Below are 18,384 nucleotides of genomic sequence, written 5' to 3'. Positions count from 1 at the left end.
GCCCCCTTTTAAATGTTCTTTTCAAGACCCCTTTTGCTTTTGCTCTTAGCTTTTGTTTCTGCATCCTTAGGTGGTTTAAGAGATTTTAAAACAGACTCCCATTGGGTCAATAGACACTGATAAGTTCCGGAACTCACAATCTAAAATCTAAATGTTATGTTTAAAAACCTAAAATTGCTACTTCTAATAAAAGAAAACTAACTTGAGTAGTTTATAAATAACATTAGATAAAAAATAAAGTATTTTGCAACCATATAAAAGTAACTATACAAGGAGGATAAGGAGCTCACTAAACCCCCTAAATAGATATTACATGCCTCAGTCCATTCTGTTACCTTCCAGGTTATTTCAGGAAGTTTCTCCTCTGGTACCACTGGGAAAAAAATAGATTTCTTTAAAAAGTCAAATTTATTGGCCACAATTAAAAACATCATTTTTTATATCAAAAGTTGTATCTGGGTTCTTTATTCTCAAATATTAGGTGCCAACTGATATTTCTGGCATCTAAACTCTTCACACTTTCCTGGAAATTCACACAATTGAATAAAAGGTTTCTTTTGATATTCTTCTCTCTCTTTCTGTCCTGAAACCAGCTTTTAATAGAAAAAAATCTAGCTGCAGTCTCTGCTGGCATAATTTGTCTTTTCCCTTTTCAACCCCACTTTTTAGAGCCTGAGATTGAACAGCCTGCTAACTGTTTGCTGACATGTTCGTCCTCTCGATAAAGTTACTTACACCTGAAATAATTCTTGTTTTCCATTACAGCCGTTTTCTCCCAGAACAGAATTTGAGGGGGATAAACTCTTATTCGTGGCAAGTTCATTTGCAATATTAAGATGCACCGAGGTTCAATCAGTTCCAACATGGAGACTGGACTAGTTATGAAATGAAACATCCATTTAAAAAATAATTGAACAATGCTTAAATAATATAAACCATTCTGGTATGTAAGCATATAAATAACATACACCCACGATGGCTAGGCAGTCAAGATGTAGTAAAAAGTAAAAAAAAAAAGTGTGGGGGGGATTGCACACATATTTACCATATATTTAAAATACTACCATATTGTGGTCTATTGCTATTGAAATAAACTATAAAATCCACCCAAATTTCATACAATTGTGTCTCTTGTCTGGATTTTGCAATGTAGCATTTGAAGATGCCTTATTAATCCTCTTCTCAACTGTTTTATTGCCCAGGGTTGACTAATGACTATTCTACTATTCTACAAGTCAAGGATTGTAATGTCTCTTCTTTTTAATTTTATTCTACCTCTATTTGAGGACCTGATTTTCATTCGTCTGAAGAAATTTCCTGCCATCGTCATAGGGGGAGGCTCTTTCAGTGGGTGCCTTCAGCACTCAGGATGAGCCCCCTTGGATGACCCAGGGCAGCCCAGGAGATGTACTGTGACACGGGCTATGATGTCACAATCTTTGATCCAGCTGTGGAGAGATGCCAGGAGTGCCCCTTTGGCAGCTGTGGACCTTTTGGTAGGAAGGGGTTGCAAGCCAAAATAGAGACCCTGGGAGGTCTCAGGCAAAGTCTGTGGAATAAAAAAAGAAAATGGGGTGTGTGAAAGACGTAGGGAAGCCCCTCCGCCCAAGTTTCCCAGGAGAACTGAGCACACAGAATGTTTTCAAAGTGCTGAATGACTTGGGGAGGGGAGTGTTGGTAAGAGTAAAGGGGGAACCAGGAAATCTGAAGTAATTTGTTGCAAACACTAGAGATGACTATTTTGACTTGATCCCATTCCAAGGTTAATGGGATCAAGTGGATCACTCAGCTCCCTCTCAGCCCTCCATCTTCCCTCCCTCTCTTCTCTATCCTGGATCCTCTCACCCACTCCTTTCATTAAAATGACACGCTTTCCTTAATTTCCCTTGATATTTATCTTGTGAGGTGGGACGTTGGAGGTAGACGGGGCAGCTGAGAAGGAGAGATGCTGTCCAATACAGAATGTATGGAAATATTGGATTCCAAAGTCTTTTTGGTCCAGAGGTGGAAAACCTCTTTCATCAAAAGAGCCCAACTGATGGGGAGAAGGAAGGAAGGAAGGTGGAAAGAAGGCCATTGGGGATGGGTGGGTTATTCCTGGGGTGGGGGGGTTCTGTGGCCTCTGCAAACCTCCCCATTCATCCCAATAGACCCAAAACTCTCTGTGGCCCTTTGGGACTTTGTCCCCCCAGAACTCAGATTGGAAGATGTTAAGAGTTGAAATTCCTCTGTCCCCCATTTGTACATTTTTTCTGGCTGGAGGCTGCTGCTGCTTCATATCCAGGCCTGGCCTCAGAAGGATCAGGGCGCCCTTTAAATGCCAAGGAGAGAATTCTGTCCCAGGTGGGAATTCCTTCCATGAAGGAGAGAAAAGGCATCCACTCCTCTCCACCCAGAGAGGGTCTCCCTGAGGGGGGCTGCACCTCCAGTTGTGGAGGATGTTGTGGGTAACTTTAGCATTAGATACTTTAACGAATGAGAAGAAGAAAGCTGGATAGATATAGGTGTTTATTTTAAGTTTAAGCAACAAATGCAATAGCCCAAAGCATTTTATTTATTTCCATAAGTTTTGTCTAATTTGCTGCAGAAACTCAAATCAAATAACATCTAAAGTATAACTATTAAAACTAAATCAGAGGCCATGAAAGTTCCTTAGATTGGCACCCTGGTTTGAAAATTTATTAACCTTTGATTTGATTGCATATATATGTTTATCGTTTTGATGCTGCTGTGAATCACATATAAAGTGAGAAAATAAATGAGCTCCTTATAGCCAGAACTTTGATAAATGCAGGAGCCTTAAAAGCTTTTATTTTCCCCACCCAGGTGGGGAAAGGCAGTCCTCAACTTATGGCCGCATATTTAATAATGCTTCAAAGTTACAACAGCCTCAGATAAAGTGTCTGACAACCTGTACTCACACTTACAACCGCTGCAACATCCCTGTGGTCACCTGATCACAATTTCTGACCTTTTTTGTCAATTTCAGGCATTGGGGAAGCCAGAGTTGTTAAACCATAGCCTGATTTGCTTAATAACTGTGTGATTTGCTCAATGACAGTGGTGATTCACTTAACAACTTTGAAGGTGTTGACCCTTTGAGAGCTGCATGCAATGAAATTTCATTTTAATGTATGCCAATTAGTCTACATTTAAAGTGACAATAAAGTCTATTCTATTCTTTTATTTCTCTATTCCTATTTGTTAAGTATTCGTTAAATATTCATGATGCCAGCAACACCCTCTGGCTTTCCGATTGGCTGAAAGCCCCAGAGGGTGTTGCCGGCCGAAAGTTACAGTTGATTGGCCGAGGGACTGACGTCAGCGGTTGCTGTCCAGTCCCCGGCCGGTGATTGGTTAAATGCTAGTATAAATACCTTGGCGCGAGTTCTGTTGTTCGAATCGCTGTCATCCTAGAATAAACCGAGTTGTTGTTTGAACCCTGGCTGCCGCGTCGTCCCTCCGCCGATATTTAAAACTGGCGACGAGGATGGGATCGCGATTCCACGCAAGCCTAGGGTAGAGAGAGAGGTTCTATCAGCTAGCTGCCACAAGCCGCGAGTTCGCGCCGGCACCGAACGCTGAGGGAAAATTCCTGTCACGACCTCCTCTCCTCAGCCTCTCACTCCTCAGCCTGTCATAACTCCTAACCAACATGAATTCTTTACCGCCTTTCGCTCCCTTCGGCTCCGCCGGTGAATCCTGGGAAGGGTTCATGGAGCGGTTTGAGACTTATTTAATTGCTACCAAGAACCAGGCTCAAACCGATGAGGAGAAATGCAGTTTCTTTTTGTCCTGCTGCGAACCTTCTATGTTCGCCTCAGCCAGAGCTATGGCTGCTCCCAGACCGGCTTATAAATTAGGCTGGGACAATTTGATGGCTAAACTGAAGGGGCACTATGCCCCGACGCCTTCCAAAATTGCCCGCAGTTTTGCGTTCTGCAGAAGAGTGCAAAAGCCGGGAGAGTCAATTAGTCAGTTTTTAGAAGCCCTGCGCACGGTGGCGTCCCAGTGCGATTTTTCAAATCTCGAAGAAAATTTAGTTGAACAATTCGTGTGCGGAGTGCGGGACGTCCATCTAAGAAGCTGCATGTTCCGCCATCACGATATTACTCTCCTACAGGCAGTGGAGATCGCCAGAGCAGCTGAGCTCTCTGAGCAATCCACTGCGGATCTGGAGCGGCTACAGCTATCCTCACAAACTTCAGGGCATGTTCCGTTCACTCCACCGGCCTCCCAAATCCATGACATTGACTATGATGACCTTACGCCATCCGAGGACCCGGAGCCAGACAACGTCGGCCAAGTCCGTGCCCAACCTCGGCGAAGACAACCGGCTCCTTCAGCGGCCGCACCGAAAAACCCCAAGGCGTCTTGCCTTAGTTGCGGAGGCCGCCACGACCGCCAAACCTGTCAGTTCCGGAACGCAATCTGCCGCCGTTGTCAGAGGCAGGGGCACATTGCCCAAGTCTGCCGAGCATCCTTGCCGGCCCCTGCCTTCTTCCAAGCCAATGAGAGACCCAAGCCGCAGCCGCGCCGCCAACCACCGAGGCCAACTCGCAGAGGAGACGACTGTCACAATGTGTCCGCACCGCAGGAAATGGAGAGTTCAATCAACCAGGCCTCCTCCGGATCCCGGAAAATAACCGCCAATGTCCACCTGGCAGGTCAGCCATGCCAAATGGAGGTGGACTCCGGCTCCTCCCGTTCGTTGCTGTCCTGGGACATGTTCTCCCGCCTCTGCCCTGCAGTGCCCCAAACAAAGTTAGCCCCCACCCGCTTGCTTTTAAGGGACTACCAGGGAAAATTGATTCCCGTCCTGGGGTCTTTTCCTATCCCTGTCCATTATGGCACTTTTAGTGGGGAGCTGCCTATCATTATTGTAAAAAACGCCCTGCCGGCCCTTCTCGGCCTTGACTGGTTTCCAGCACTGGGGTTATCCATTGGGGGGGTGCACCGGGTGGTTTCCTCTTCAATTGAGGATGTCCTAAAGGAGTTCTCTGACGTTTTTGATGGTCAGCTCGGGTGCTACAAGGGAACCCCCATCTCCCTTAGTTTAGATCCCCAGATTGCTCCCATTAGGCTGAAAGCCCGCAGGGTGCCCTTTGCCTTGAGGGCCAAGGTTGACGCCGAACTTGACAAACTCTTGGCGCAGGGTGTCATCGAGCCAGTAGATCATGCTCCATGGGAGACCCCCATAGTCCTCCCGGTCAAGCCGGATGGCTCGGTGAGAATCTGCGCCGACTACAAGTCGACGATCAACTTGGCCCTTCAGGCAAACCCCTATCCAGTCCCTGTTGTGCAACACCTGCTCCACTCCTTGGGGCAGGGTTGCATATTTGCCAAACTGGATATGGCGCAGGCCTATCAACAGCTCCTGGTGGATGACGATGCGGCGGCTGCCCAGACCATCGTCACCCATCGTGGGGCTTTCCGTTGTCGCCGCCTGCAATTCGGCGTGTCCGTTGCCCCGGGGATCTTCCAGAGCCTCATGGAGCGTCTGTTCCATGGGCTACCGGGGGTAGTACCATATTTCGATGATGTTCTGATCGCTGCAACCAGCCGCTCAGAACTCATCGACATATTACGGAAGGTCCTCAGTCGTTTCAGGGGCGCGGGATTGAAATTGAAGAGCAGCAAATGCTCATTTGCTGTCCCTAGGGTAGAATTCTTGGGCTTCTTAATAGACGCCCAAGGCATTCACCCTACACCGTCAAAAATAGCCGCCATTAGGAACGCCCCTGCTCCCACCTCCAGGGCGGAGCTACAGGCGTTCCTAGGGCTGCTCAATTTCTACGCCCCCTTTATTCCTCACAAGGCGTCACTAGCCGAGCCGCTGCATCGGTTGCTCGACCGATCCGCGGCCTGGCGCTGGGGCAGCCGCGAAGCGCATGCGTTCGCGGCTGTCAAAGAGACGCTGACGTCATCGGCAGTCCTAATTCAGTATCATGACGGGATGCCTCTGACGTTGGCGTGTGACGCCTCCCCTTTTGGTGTAGGGGCGGTCCTGAGCCATGTCCTCCCGAATGGCTCAGAGGCCCCTGTGGCCTTTTATTCCCGGACACTCTCCTCGGCGGAGCGTAACTACAGTCAGATCGACAAGGAGGCTCTGGCTGCAGTGTCCGGGATTAAGAGGTTCCACGACTACCTCTACGGTCGGCACTTTACTCTTGTCACCGACCATAAGCCACTCCTTGGGCTTTTGGCGGGCGACAAGCCAACCCCTGCCATTCTATCTCCCCGTATGACTCGCTGGACGGAGTTCCTCGCAGCGTATTCTTATACGTTGCTCTACCGTCCGGGCAAACAGCTGGGGCATGCCGATGCCCTCAGCCGTTGCCCACTACCGGAGACGGACACCGCCCCCGTCCCAGCCCTCTCCGTCCTCTCCATTGCCTCCTCCGGTTTCCCAATCTCCGCCGCAGACGTGGCGGCCCACACAAAGGCCGATCCGATCCTCTCCCAGGTCGCCTCCTGGGTTTTGAGGGGATGGCCAACGGACACAGTGGCAGAGGGCTTTCGGCCCTTTAAACATCGCCAGGCGGAGATCTCCCTCCACGGGGGTTGTCTCGTCTGGGGGGATCGGGTGCTGATCCCCGCTGCGCTTCGGCCACTAGTTCTGGATCTGCTCCACAAGGACCACCCGGGCATAGCACGGATGAAGGCATTGGCCCGTAGCTATGTCTGGTGGCCCTTGCTGGACACAGAGATTGCGGCCTATGTAGGCCGCTGCACGACTTGTCAACTATCCAGGCCCAATCCCCCTGCCGGGCCTGCTCGTGAGTGGGAGGCTCCGAGAGGCCCATGGTCTCGCCTCCACATCGATTTTGCTGGTCCCTTCCACGGCCAGAACTTCCTGGTTGTGGTGGATGCCTACTCCCGGTGGGTGGAGCTGGTCATCATGGGCTCTACCACAGCCGAGAGTACGGTTAGGGCTTTACGGAAATTGTTCGCAACCCATGGGTTGCCGGACGTGGTGGTCTCGGACAACGGGCCCCAGTTTACATCCACCATTTTCCAGGAATTCTTGGCCGAGCAGGGGATCCGGCATGCGCCCATAGCCCCATACCACCCGGCCAGCAATGGCCGGGCGGAGCGGGCGGTCCGCTCAGCGAAGGAGGCGCTGGGCCGCATGGACCGGGGCGACTGGCAGGCGAGGGTGGCGGCTTACCTGCTAAGCCAACATTCCACCCCCTGCCCAGCTACCAACAAAAGCCCCGCGGAGCTCTTGATGGGTAGGCGCCTGCGGACTCCCCTGGATAGGCTTCACCCGCTCTATTCAGGGGATCAGCCGAGCAATCTGGGGGTTATCCCTTCCCGTTCCTTTAAGTTAGGGGATTCAGTATGGGCCCGGTCTTTTGCGGGGGAGCCGAGATGGGTGCCAGGTTCTATCGTTGCCCTGACCGGCCCATGTTCTTTTAGGATCCAATTGGCTGACGGATCCCAATGGAGACGCCACCTGGATCAGTTAAGGAGGCGTCTCCCGGCGCAGGCTGGTGGCCACGAACCCCCGATTGACAACACCGCAGTACCGGGGTTGCCCTGTGAAGCCTTCGCCAGTCCAGGCCTCAACCTGTGCCAACCACAACATACTCAAGCCGAGGGACCGCAAACAAGAGCCTTCGCCACTCCAGGCCCCCACCTGTGCCAACCACAATGCACTCAAGCCGAGAGACCGCAAACAAGGGCCTTCGCCACACCAGGCCCTGCCTACCCAAGCGCCACCTCCAAGGACGCCGAACTTACTTCTCAACCCGACCTAGGGAACTTTCAAACATGCAACTACAAACCCGGGGACATTTCCCAGAGAGTCCCTCCTACTCCTGGTGACGTGCCCCCATGGCCAAGCCTACCTTTGCAGTTGAGCCCGCCTTCTGGGCCTTTCCAAAATGGCGTGCCTCGGAGCTCCACTCCCTTCGGGGAGGAGCTACCACGAGGAGGTCCTCCTCCGCCGACGACTGCCTCTGCAATGAGAAGATTTGGGCGGGTCCGGCGCCGCCCAGCATACCTTAAGGACTACGCATGCTCCGTTTCGGGCATGCGCAGAACTGGGGGAAAGGGGTGTTAAGTATTCGTTAAATATTCATGATGCCAGCAACACCCTCTGGCTTTCCGATTGGCTGAAAGCCCCAGAGGGTGTTGCCGGCCGAAAGTTACAGTTGATTGGCCGAGGGACTGACGTCAGCGGTTGCTGTCCAGTCCCCGGCCGGTGATTGGTTAAATGCTAGTATAAATACCTTGGCGCGAGTTCTGTTGTTCGAATCGCTGTCATCCTAGAATAAACCGAGTTGTTGTTTGAACCCTGGCTGCCGCGTCGTCCCTCCGCCGATATTTAAAACTATTCTATTCTAATTCCATTCTATTCCATTCTTTGATAACGTCAAGATGGATGCCTGGAGACGTTGCCATGGCAACAGGTTATATTTTTTATTAGTTGGGAGTTTTTGCTGCTTCTTCGGTCTGATCCACCTGCACAGGGGGATTCTGGCCAGGCAACAGTCGTTGAAATGTACCAACTCCAGAAATCCTCAGGGGTCGTTCTTGACTTTCCTGGTGGGGGATGAGGGAGCAGCCCAGAAAATTGTGTGTGTGTGTGTGTGTGTGTGTGTGTGTGTGTGTGTGTGTGTGTGTCTGAGGTCTCCATCGAGGGGAGGAGCCTCCGCTTTGGCACAAATGGATCCCTTCCCTCCTCTCTCTGACCATCCATCTTGCCTGGGCAGAATGTGGGTCTCCTGTCCCTTCTGAGTCCTGATCATGGCCAATGCAGGGATCTCTTTCCTTTGGGGATCCTTTTCCACTTGATCCCATAGTGGCTAGGAAGGATCGGAGGCTCCTTGTGATCCCCAGGAAGGGATCCCAGAGAAAAGGGGGCAGGAAGGACCTCAGAGCGTTTCCAGGGCAATTATGGAGGAGGATTTCTGATTTCACCATCTCTATGCCTCACTTTCCTCACTGCTCTTAGGAGATCAGGAAAGCGCTGGTTAGGACTCCTCAGTACACTGTCAGATGAAGTAGAAAAGGAAAATTTTCTATTTTTTATTTTTTCTAAAATTGTAGTTTTTAATTCACTGGGGTTTTTAAAGAAAAGACTGGCCAGCCACCTGTCTGGAATGGTATAGGGTCTCCTCTTGAGCAGGGGGTTGGTTTAGAAGACCTCCAGGGTTCCTTTCAACCAGGGGTGGGTTTCAACCGGATCGCACCGGTCCCTGCGATCCGGTTGGTCGCCGAACCCGGAAGTAAGTAACTTCCGGGAACGGCGAAGCCTCCCTTCCCGCGCCTGCGCGCGCCCGCACACCCGCGCCCGCTCCTTACCCGGTTTTTACGAATTCTGCGCTTCCACGCATGCGCAGAATGCATACAGCGCCTGCGCGATCCTCCAGGAGCAGCTGGAGCATCGCACAGATGCTAGTACGCATGCGCGCGCCGCGTGCGTGCACGCGCGCGCCGCGTGCATGTGCGAGGACGCCGCCGGCCTCGTTCCAACCGAACCGGTTGGAACGGGGCGAGAAACCCACCCCTGATATACACCCCAAACTATGGAATATCAAGGGCATTTTCGGTTCCTTGAAATCCATTACCTGAAATTACATTCCTGAATACAAATACAGAGGCTTTAGGTTTTCTATTTAAATTTTACTATTAGATATTCCATTGTCCTCAGGTCCAGTCTTAGTAAAATCATGCAACATTTGGGGAGGAAGATGCAGCCCAGCAGTCCTGCCCTGGAGGCCCAGATGAAGAAGACCTTCCCCAGGTGACCTGCGTTGGGCAACCAAAGGTCCAAAAAGCCCATGGCAGACTTATTGCCTGGTTCAAAATTCAGGCCAATCCCCCCTTCTCAATTCTATTCACAGACAGTCCTTGACTTACGACCACAGAGGGGGCTGGAATTTCTGCTATCAGTTGTTGCAGTCATCAGATTGAAGCAGACTCAATTTATGACAGTTTTAATGGAGGTCATATGCTAGTCATGTGCTCATTCTGATCCGGTTCAGGCAGGAATAGGGCATCCTTGAAACTCCCTCCTGCTTCACCAAAATCTCCCTCCAGCTTCTCTGGGGAACCAGGGAGACATTCCCAAGGTGAGTTTTGAGGAGGGGTTTCAACCCGGGGGTCTCACTGCCTGTCAAAGACATCAACCAACCACAGCAATTTTAGTAGGAATGATATTCTGGGGAGTCCCACAAATTGATTTCTCCTTTTAGAAGGACACAGTACAGGAAGTCCTTGACTTTCAACCACAATTGGGACAGAGAAATTCATTGTCCAGTGAGACCTCACCTGACCATGACTTGCAACCTTCCCCATTGGCCTTCCCCATTGGCTTCCCTTCTAAGGGCCTGTTGGAAGCCCCTGAGAAGATTGCAAATGGTCACCACGTAACCCTGGGACCCTGCAGCTATTTTCAATGCAAGCCAGTTGCCAAGTGCCTGGATTGCAATCCCGTGACTATAATGATGCTGTAATGATCTGCTTCTAAGTTGTGTTTCTCTGCCTTGTCATAACTTTCAACCATTGCTAAATGAATGGTCATAAATCAAAGGGCCAATGGTAGAGGAGAATACATTCTGGGCAAGGGAGGATGGGCTTGGATCTCTGCTGTTGTTAATCTTCATTTTAAATTGCTTACTTGCTCAGTTTGTCTTCCAAATCTTTGTAGAGCTCCTCCATTTCTGCAATTAGTTGGATCTTGTTCACCACAAGCTCCTTGTTCTGCAACTGGGATTCCTCATTTTCTGACAACAGCCTTGAAATTTCCATGATCTTCCTGTAAATTATGAAGAACAGAGAGAAGTTGGCCTTCTTACTTTTTTTTTTTTACTTAAAACATGAAACTTTTTCTTAAATTAAAAAACATAAACATAACTGTGTGTTTTGGGTGTGTCTCTCTGTGGTATAACAATTCAGTTTTTTCTATTTCTGCTGTAACAATCAGCAGTTTCTCCTTACAGGAAACAATCCTTCAGCCATTTATTGGGTATATGAGAAACAGTAAAAGTGATAAATCAATAAATTTTCATGGACGAGCTATACCTGCATAATTATAAAGCACATTATTCTACATTTTTAATCGTCATATTTTTCCTCTGAAAGAGTTCAGATTGCAGGATCCGATCTGGGTCGGTCACAGGGACCAGTGGTTGAGTCTTCTGAGCTTTCAGACTCGTTCTGGGACCCATCCTGAGGGAATTTCTCTCTGCCAGAATGTATGCTCTGAGCACTTCTGTAGATAGCATTTATGTGATGTCTAGTTGTGTGTGGCTTTTTATTTGATGATTGGTGGTGTTAATGGCCAACTATTAAGTCATTTGGCTTTTGGTTCCTATCAGCTCCCAAGTACCTGGTAAACTGGTGGTAAATCAGCACTCCTGTTGACTGACAAGGGCCCCGTTTCCCAGGCTTCAATCATTTCCCTGGCTGTTTTTGTACCTTCTCCACCAACAATCTTAGTAGCTGCAAAATTGAATGTATGAGCTTGTTCATTGCAATGTGAGGCTACCAATGAGTTCAGTCTCCTCAACTGACCTCTCTCTTGTCTTCTTGCAGTCTGGTGGTTACCTTCCTCCCTGCCTGTCCTACATGATCACAGGGACAATCCATGCAAGGGATCCAGTAGATTAATTAGAAGTATCTCCCACCTCCAAGCAAACTCTGCAATACGTGATTTATCCTCACATGGAGGCCTCTGGACTGTGTGTGATACCCACTTGCACATCCTGGAAGCTGTGTTTTGCTGCTTCCAAAATGTTTTTGATGTATGACAGGATGCACCATATAGTTGGTCTTGTACCTTCTTCATTTCTCTCCTTTGTTTGTTATGCAGGCATCTTGTAACAAATGCTTGTGGGCATCCATTATGCCTGAACTGTTCACGTAGGAAGCTGATCTCCAGTTGTTTAGCTTACTGGGTACTACAGTGGGTTCTCGCCCTGCCATATAATGTTTTGACACAACTCTTTTTGTGTGGCAGTGGATGGTTCCTGTTGAGACTAAGAATGCCTAGAGTGTCGATGGCCTAGCAATAAACCATGGTTTCTAGGCTTCCATCTTCCTGCTGGTGGAGGACATCTAAAAGTGGCAACTGTTTGGCTGTCTCTTCCTCTGTTGTGAATTGTTTGTGTGATGGAATTCAATGGGCTCTGGAAGCTTTTCAGTGCATTTCTTTTGATGACGACACACAGGTCATCTATGTAGCGGCACCAAAATGTAGGTGTGATTTTGAAATACACAGTGTTCTAGTTCACACAGGACAGTTTCTGCAATGACTCCTGATATTGGGGGACCCAAGGGCACACCTTTTCTTTGCTCCTACATTTCCCTTTTGAAAGTGAAGAAAGTATGTTGGCAATACTGGAGCAGCTTCCTGATTTCTGTTGTTCTGATCTGGGTTGTCCTATTCTTCTTTTCCATCTGTTCCTTCGCATGGTGGATGGGGAAGGAGGGATGGAAATAGAGATACTACCTTCAAAGATGACCATGATCTCACCAGGAGCCACACTGAAGCTTTGTAGTTTTCTCACAACTGGTGTGGATGATGTGACTGGGCTATTCGAGGGGAGTGGGGTTAGAAGCTTAAGCATTGTGTCAGTCATTTAGCCCAGTTGTAGGAAGGGATCTCTCACAGTGCTACAATAGTCTTTCAAGGTGCATTGCTCCTTCTGGGCTGAGTGTGTTGTTGGGTTTGTGTGTGTCCAGCATGGCCAACACGTTTTGTGCAACGGCCTCTTTTTCTGGCTCTTCTCTCTCTCCTCTGAGGCATCTGGATCCCAAAGCTGCTCTCAATTCTCTTGGTGCAGCGTCTCACTCAGTAAACCTCTCGGCCTGTTTGAGGATTTGTGGTTCCTGCTGCCTGAAACTTGCAGGCTTTGCACTTTGCACATGCACAGACACCTCCTGAACTCTTGGTGCAAATGCAAAGGATGGAATTTGAGGGGTGGATGGAAGCCGGGATGGGTTCCGGCTGATGCAACTGCCGGTTTGCTCAGGGACGCACTGCACACATGCACTTGATGTGAACTACACACACATGTGCAGTACTAACAAAATCATCCACTTCCCTTCCTGCCTAGGATCAGCTCAGGCAATTCCTCCATTCAGACAATAGGAAAAAGGGAGTTTGCACAGAGCCTCGGGGTGAGTCTCCGTTCTTCCACACAGAAAGGTCACACTGAGCCCCTCCAAAGCCAAATTCCCCCTGGCTTTTTAGCCACCTCTGACCATTGCTCAGATGAGCTCACAGCAGGGCCAGGGTGGCTGACAATTGGCATGGAAGGGACCACAAACAACCAACAATGCTCCCCAGATTAAGATTAGACTCTTAGACACAGACTGTGGCAGAGGTGGATTTCAGCCGGTCCTGTCCTGAATGCACGTACTGGTTGAAATAATTTAGCATGCCTTCCTATACCGGGGCTTCCAGGGCCCCGTACAGGAATGGTCCCACCCCTGGCCTGCTCCCCCTTGCCCACTAGCAAAAGCCTTCCAGGAGGTTTTGGCTGGTGCGCTTGCGGTGGGAGTTCCAAGCCTTTCTGCGCTTTCTACATTTTCCTGAGAAGAGTCACACACCTGCCCGCCTGCCTGACTTGTCTTACACAAGTTGGTCTGGAGTGGGGAAGGGACGTTCCTTCTGCTCAGCTTCTGCACGGTTCCACAGCTGCAGCTGATCTCTTCCCTTTTCGGTCCCAGCGGGGCTTCTGGAAGTGAGTGGCTGAAGCGGTTTCGCTCTCCTCCTCCTCCTGCCAGCCAAAGGAAAAGCCCCAGGGAGATATTGATACAAAGTCAATCGTCTCACAGCGCGGCCCGTAATTACCCTGTCTAGCGGCTACAGCTGATTCAAGTGCAGAGATAATCGCAGAAAATCTGCCTCAACAGGCAGCTTGGCTCGTTTAGTGGCGGCTGGCTGGCTCGCTCCCCAATGGCTATAATCTGCTCTAACAGCCGAGTGGTGACTTTCCAGTGAAATGGACTAGGTTTCATGCAAGCCAAACAGTACTTTTTGTTCACTCCCAGATGCTAGCCGCTGCTCACCTATCTATTTTGCTACACTTAGCAGAGAGCTAGCTTAGATTGTTAACACCGGATCCGGCCTCTCGTGGGGTGGCTATGTTAGACAGCCCCCTCTACAGCTGCCTCAATCCTTTCAATTTAGTAAGCCAATCAATGAATTTAAAATATCCAATATCTCCCTGGGGCTTTTCCTTCGGCTGGCAGGAGGAGGAGGAGAGTGAAGCCACTTCAGCTACTCTCTTCCAGAACCCCACTGGGACCGAAAAGGCGCCCTTTTGTCCAGGAAAAGATCAGCTGCAGATGTGGAATTGTGTATAATCTGAGCAGAAGGAATAGCCTTTCCTCAAACCTGGTCAGGACTACTCTCGCCTCCCCAGTGTCTGAGCTGCAGCAAGTGAAGTGAATCTTCTTTGCCAGCCTCCCAGCTGGCAAAACAGAAATTATCACCAACTGGAAGGTATGTGTGTGTGTGAGAGGGGAGAGAGAGCGAGAAATGAAGAGTAAGACATTAAAAAAAGAAGGAAGGGAGAGAGAGAAAAGAGAGACAAAAAGAGAAAGAGAGAGAAAGAAAGAGAAAAAGAAGGAAAGAGAAAGAAAGAAAGTTGGAGAGAGAGAGACACAACGAAGGAAGAAAAAGAAAGGAAGGAAGGAAGGAAGGAAGGAAGGAAGGAAGGAAGGAAGGAAGGAAGGAAGGAAGGAAAAGAAAGAGAACTTATGATCACAATGGAACTCAAAATTGTGGTTGCTAAGCAAGAGTGTTGTTAAACGAGTTTCACCACATTTTACAAGTTGGTCACTCATACACAGTCACATGATCGCCAAGCCACACCCACAAAATAGGCTACACCTATGGAATAGGTTCTAAAAATTTTTGAAACCCACCACTGGACTGTGGTCTCCCATATATTCCTAAATGATGCCTTTATGTTGCGTCAGGAAAGCACATGGGATCAGTCTCACAACACTCATCCTAAGGGCTTCCCCCGTTTTTTCCCCTGGTTGCTGATCAAAGATTGGGAATTCCACTCCTGACACCAGTTTTTTCTGGAATCAAATGCAGGAGCCAAAAAAGCAATAATCAAGGTTCACTGCAGTTATTATTTATTCATTGTTCAGAGGAGGAATTTTCCTCCATAAAATAGTGGATGAAATCCCACAGACCGAAGGAAGGATTCATATTTATATATTTCATGAAAGAAGGAACAAAATGATAACCATACATATGCATATTTAATAGATAAGGTAAACACGGATATTCATAATTATCAAGCTTCAGTTCTTTCCAAGAATGTGTTACTGAATAAATTAAAAAAATAGTTTCATTTCCATCACAATTTTTATAAAATATATTGAGAAATAAGGGTCTCAAGTGTTGCTTCTCAATGAATTGGTTTCCCTCACAATCTTTCAGCAGCTCTTTAATTTATTTCAAGAAAAATAATTGGCCTGAGGGGAGGAGCCAACATCACGACAATACAGCGTGTGGTCTCGACAGTCCAAGACCGCCATTGACACTTTTGCCACTGGACAATCCAGTTGAACATAAACCATCCTGTAGAGACAGTGAACAGGAAGACAAAGCCTTGCTGGTCTCAGGGACATCGCAAAGTCCCTGATTGACCCAAGGGAAGTGCTTCAAGCCGGCAGTAAAAAGGCAGCCCTAGGCTGACGAAGTCGGAGACGGCTCCGGAAGGAAGGAAGTGAAAATGAGTCCATCTGGTGAGGGTTTTTTTTTAAGTTCTGAGAAAGATTGCCCAAAGAAACTTTTTTTAAAAGATAAATTAGTCCTTTAAGTAAAAGAATAAAGTGGCGAATTTAATTTTCATTGGATTGCCTTGAAAAGTTTTTGTTTTTTCTTTGTAACGATATTTTGTGGATTGAAGTGACCATAATGCTTCCTGTTTCTCCTCTTAAAATGAACGGATTGATTTTTTTCCCCTCTATTCTTTGCCACCTTCTTTTTTGGCTTGAACTAAAACCTTCTTTTTTTACTTTAACAATTCTTCCTACCATTTGTTATTAAATTCCATTAAAGACAATTAAAGACCTTTGTTTTCCATAAGCTTGAGACAAGTATGAAAAAGTGGAATCTGCCACTCAGAAGTCAGTCTGGAGGTTTTTTTAAAAAACAATGTATCTTTTGTTCTTTCGTCTTTGATCTCACTGACTTAGCAACTTGCTTACAAAATCTGATAAAGAGCCAAGGGCATGAATTGTTTTTGCAGGTGCTTTTGGAAAATATTTTGGCAAGGGAAGGAAAAGGAAAGAAAAAGATAGAACCCTTCTTCTTTGAAGAGTACAAAAGAACTTGTGCTTAAGTCAACTTTGTGTGTGTGTGTGTGTGTGTGTGTGTGTGTGTGTGTACACATATGCACACATACATACATACATACACACACACACAAAAGAGGCTTGGAAGGCTAGAGTGGCAGTGGCAATCAGATTCCTTTTTTTCTTTTTCTCTACTTTTTTGGGGGGAAAATGGATCAATATGCAGATGAGGAAACCTTAAAATTTCAAAATATCCTGACTGGAATTCAAAATATATTGGAAGGATTTGGGAGATTTGAGAAAAAGTTAGATAGACTATTTTTTCTCATAGCAAAAGATTATGGGGTTGGAGCAGGGGTGGGTTTCGACTGGTTCGCTCCGGTCCCTGCGATCCGGTTGGTCGCCGAACCCGGAAGTAAGTAACTTCTGGGAACGGCGAAGGCGCACACCCGCGCCCGTGTGCGCCCGCACACCCGCGCCCGCTCCTTACCCGGTTTTTACGAATTCTGCGCTTCCACGCATGCGCAGAATGCATACAGCGCCTGCACGATCCTCCAGGAGCAGCTGGAGCATCGCGCAGACGCTAGTACGCATGCGTGTGCCACATGCGTGCACGAGGACGCCACGTGCGTGCGCGAGGACGCCACGTGCGTGCGCGAGGACGCCACGTGCGTGCGCAAGGACGCCGCCGGCCTCGTTCCAACCGAACCGGTTGGAACGGGGCGAGAAACCCACCCCTGGGTTGGAGCCCCAAAAATTAAAGAAGAGAATGAAAATATAGAAGATAAAGACAAGACAATAGAGGAACTTATTAATGGAGCAAACATGGGTGAAATTGGAAAGAAGGGAAGATGGAAAAGTGGATTTGACAATTTGGAGCTTTATCCCAGATTTCAAGATACAGGAGGAAAAAAAAGGTGATAATGATTGAGTTAAGAAGAGAAACCTTTTCAGAAATAAGTCTGACAATTAAAGACAAGCTAATTTCAATAACAATTCAAGGGCAACAAGATTATATGAGAGATTTTTCAAACAATAAAGTGCAGAGAGAAGTTTATAAAAACTTTATAAAGGAGTTAAAAAGAGAATTGACACAAGAGACATAAGACTGTTTTGCCACTGGAAAGATACAGGTTGATAATGAAAGTTGATGATAAAAAGTTAGTTAATTTTTGGTGATTAATCAGTAGGAATTTTAATATTTTGTACATTGTTTTAGATTGTTATTAAATGTTTATTTGTTAACATATAATTATCTACGATAACAATAATGAAATGATAACCTTAACTAGTAAAAGTAACTTGGATATAAATTGTAAATTGGGACTTGGGGAAAAAAACCTATAAATTTTGTTAATAATTTTTTGTTTAGATCTTGTTATAAAGGTGTGATTTCTTTTGGGTCTAATTAGAGGAGATGTGATATAAATAGTAAATAATTTTTTGTTAACTACAAAAATAACAAGGAAATGTTAATGGATAATGTTTAATGATGTATACATGTGTTATATAGGTAAAAGCAAATTGGATACAAGCTTTAAATAGTGAGTTGCGGGGAAAGGGGGGAAATGCTTAAATATCTTATTAATTGATTTTTTTCAGAATATGTTATAAAGGTGTAATGTTATTGGAGGTTTATTGAAATTGCAAATGAATGCCAGTAAGTGGTTGTGTCTTTAAATACAAATGATTTCAGATAAAAGCACCTTTCAATAACTGTAGTTAAATGAGAATTGTGGTTTATTGATAGTAAAATACATAAAGATTTTTGATTTAAAATGTACAATTCAATATGAATGAAGTATAAGTAATGATTGTGGAAGAAACGCATCAAATGTATTCGTAACCAATCGACATGCTTTCTACAAGATATAATGAATGATGATTCTTTTTTTGTGTTTTTGTTCAATTAAAACAATAAAAAACTTTTTTTTAAAAAAAGAAAAATCATTTTCTGTGGTTTGCTTCTTGGAACAAGTTGAGACTTGAAATTCCTCTGTCTTACATCTCCACATTTCTTCTGGCTGTAAGCTGCTCCTTTGTGTTCAGGTCTGGCCTCAGAAGGATAATGTAGCACTTGGGGATGAAGATTCAGACCAGCAGACC

General features: G+C 47.0%; 1 long non-coding RNA gene across 1 annotated transcript; it reads right to left on the bottom strand.

Moving 5' to 3' along the window:
- Positions 1-317: 317 nt before the first annotated feature.
- LOC148042498 (uncharacterized) lies at positions 318-10,746 on the bottom strand. Its single transcript, XR_015695177.1, has 3 exons — positions 10,631-10,746; positions 1,276-1,549; positions 318-373 (listed from the first exon to the last, which is right to left on the bottom strand). It is a non-coding gene; the product is annotated as an uncharacterized LOC148042498 (long non-coding RNA).
- Positions 10,747-18,384: the final 7,638 nt, after the last annotated feature.

Source organism: Thamnophis sirtalis, unplaced genomic scaffold (assembly GCF_051295495.1).
Source record: "Thamnophis sirtalis isolate CommonGarterSnake01/CBP01778 unplaced genomic scaffold, rThaSir2_p1.2 scaffold_15, whole genome shotgun sequence".
Taxonomy (NCBI): domain Eukaryota; kingdom Metazoa; phylum Chordata; class Lepidosauria; order Squamata; family Natricidae; genus Thamnophis; species Thamnophis sirtalis.
The sequence above is the reverse complement of the archived record's forward strand: the minus strand, read 5'-3'. Positions and strand labels throughout refer to the sequence as shown.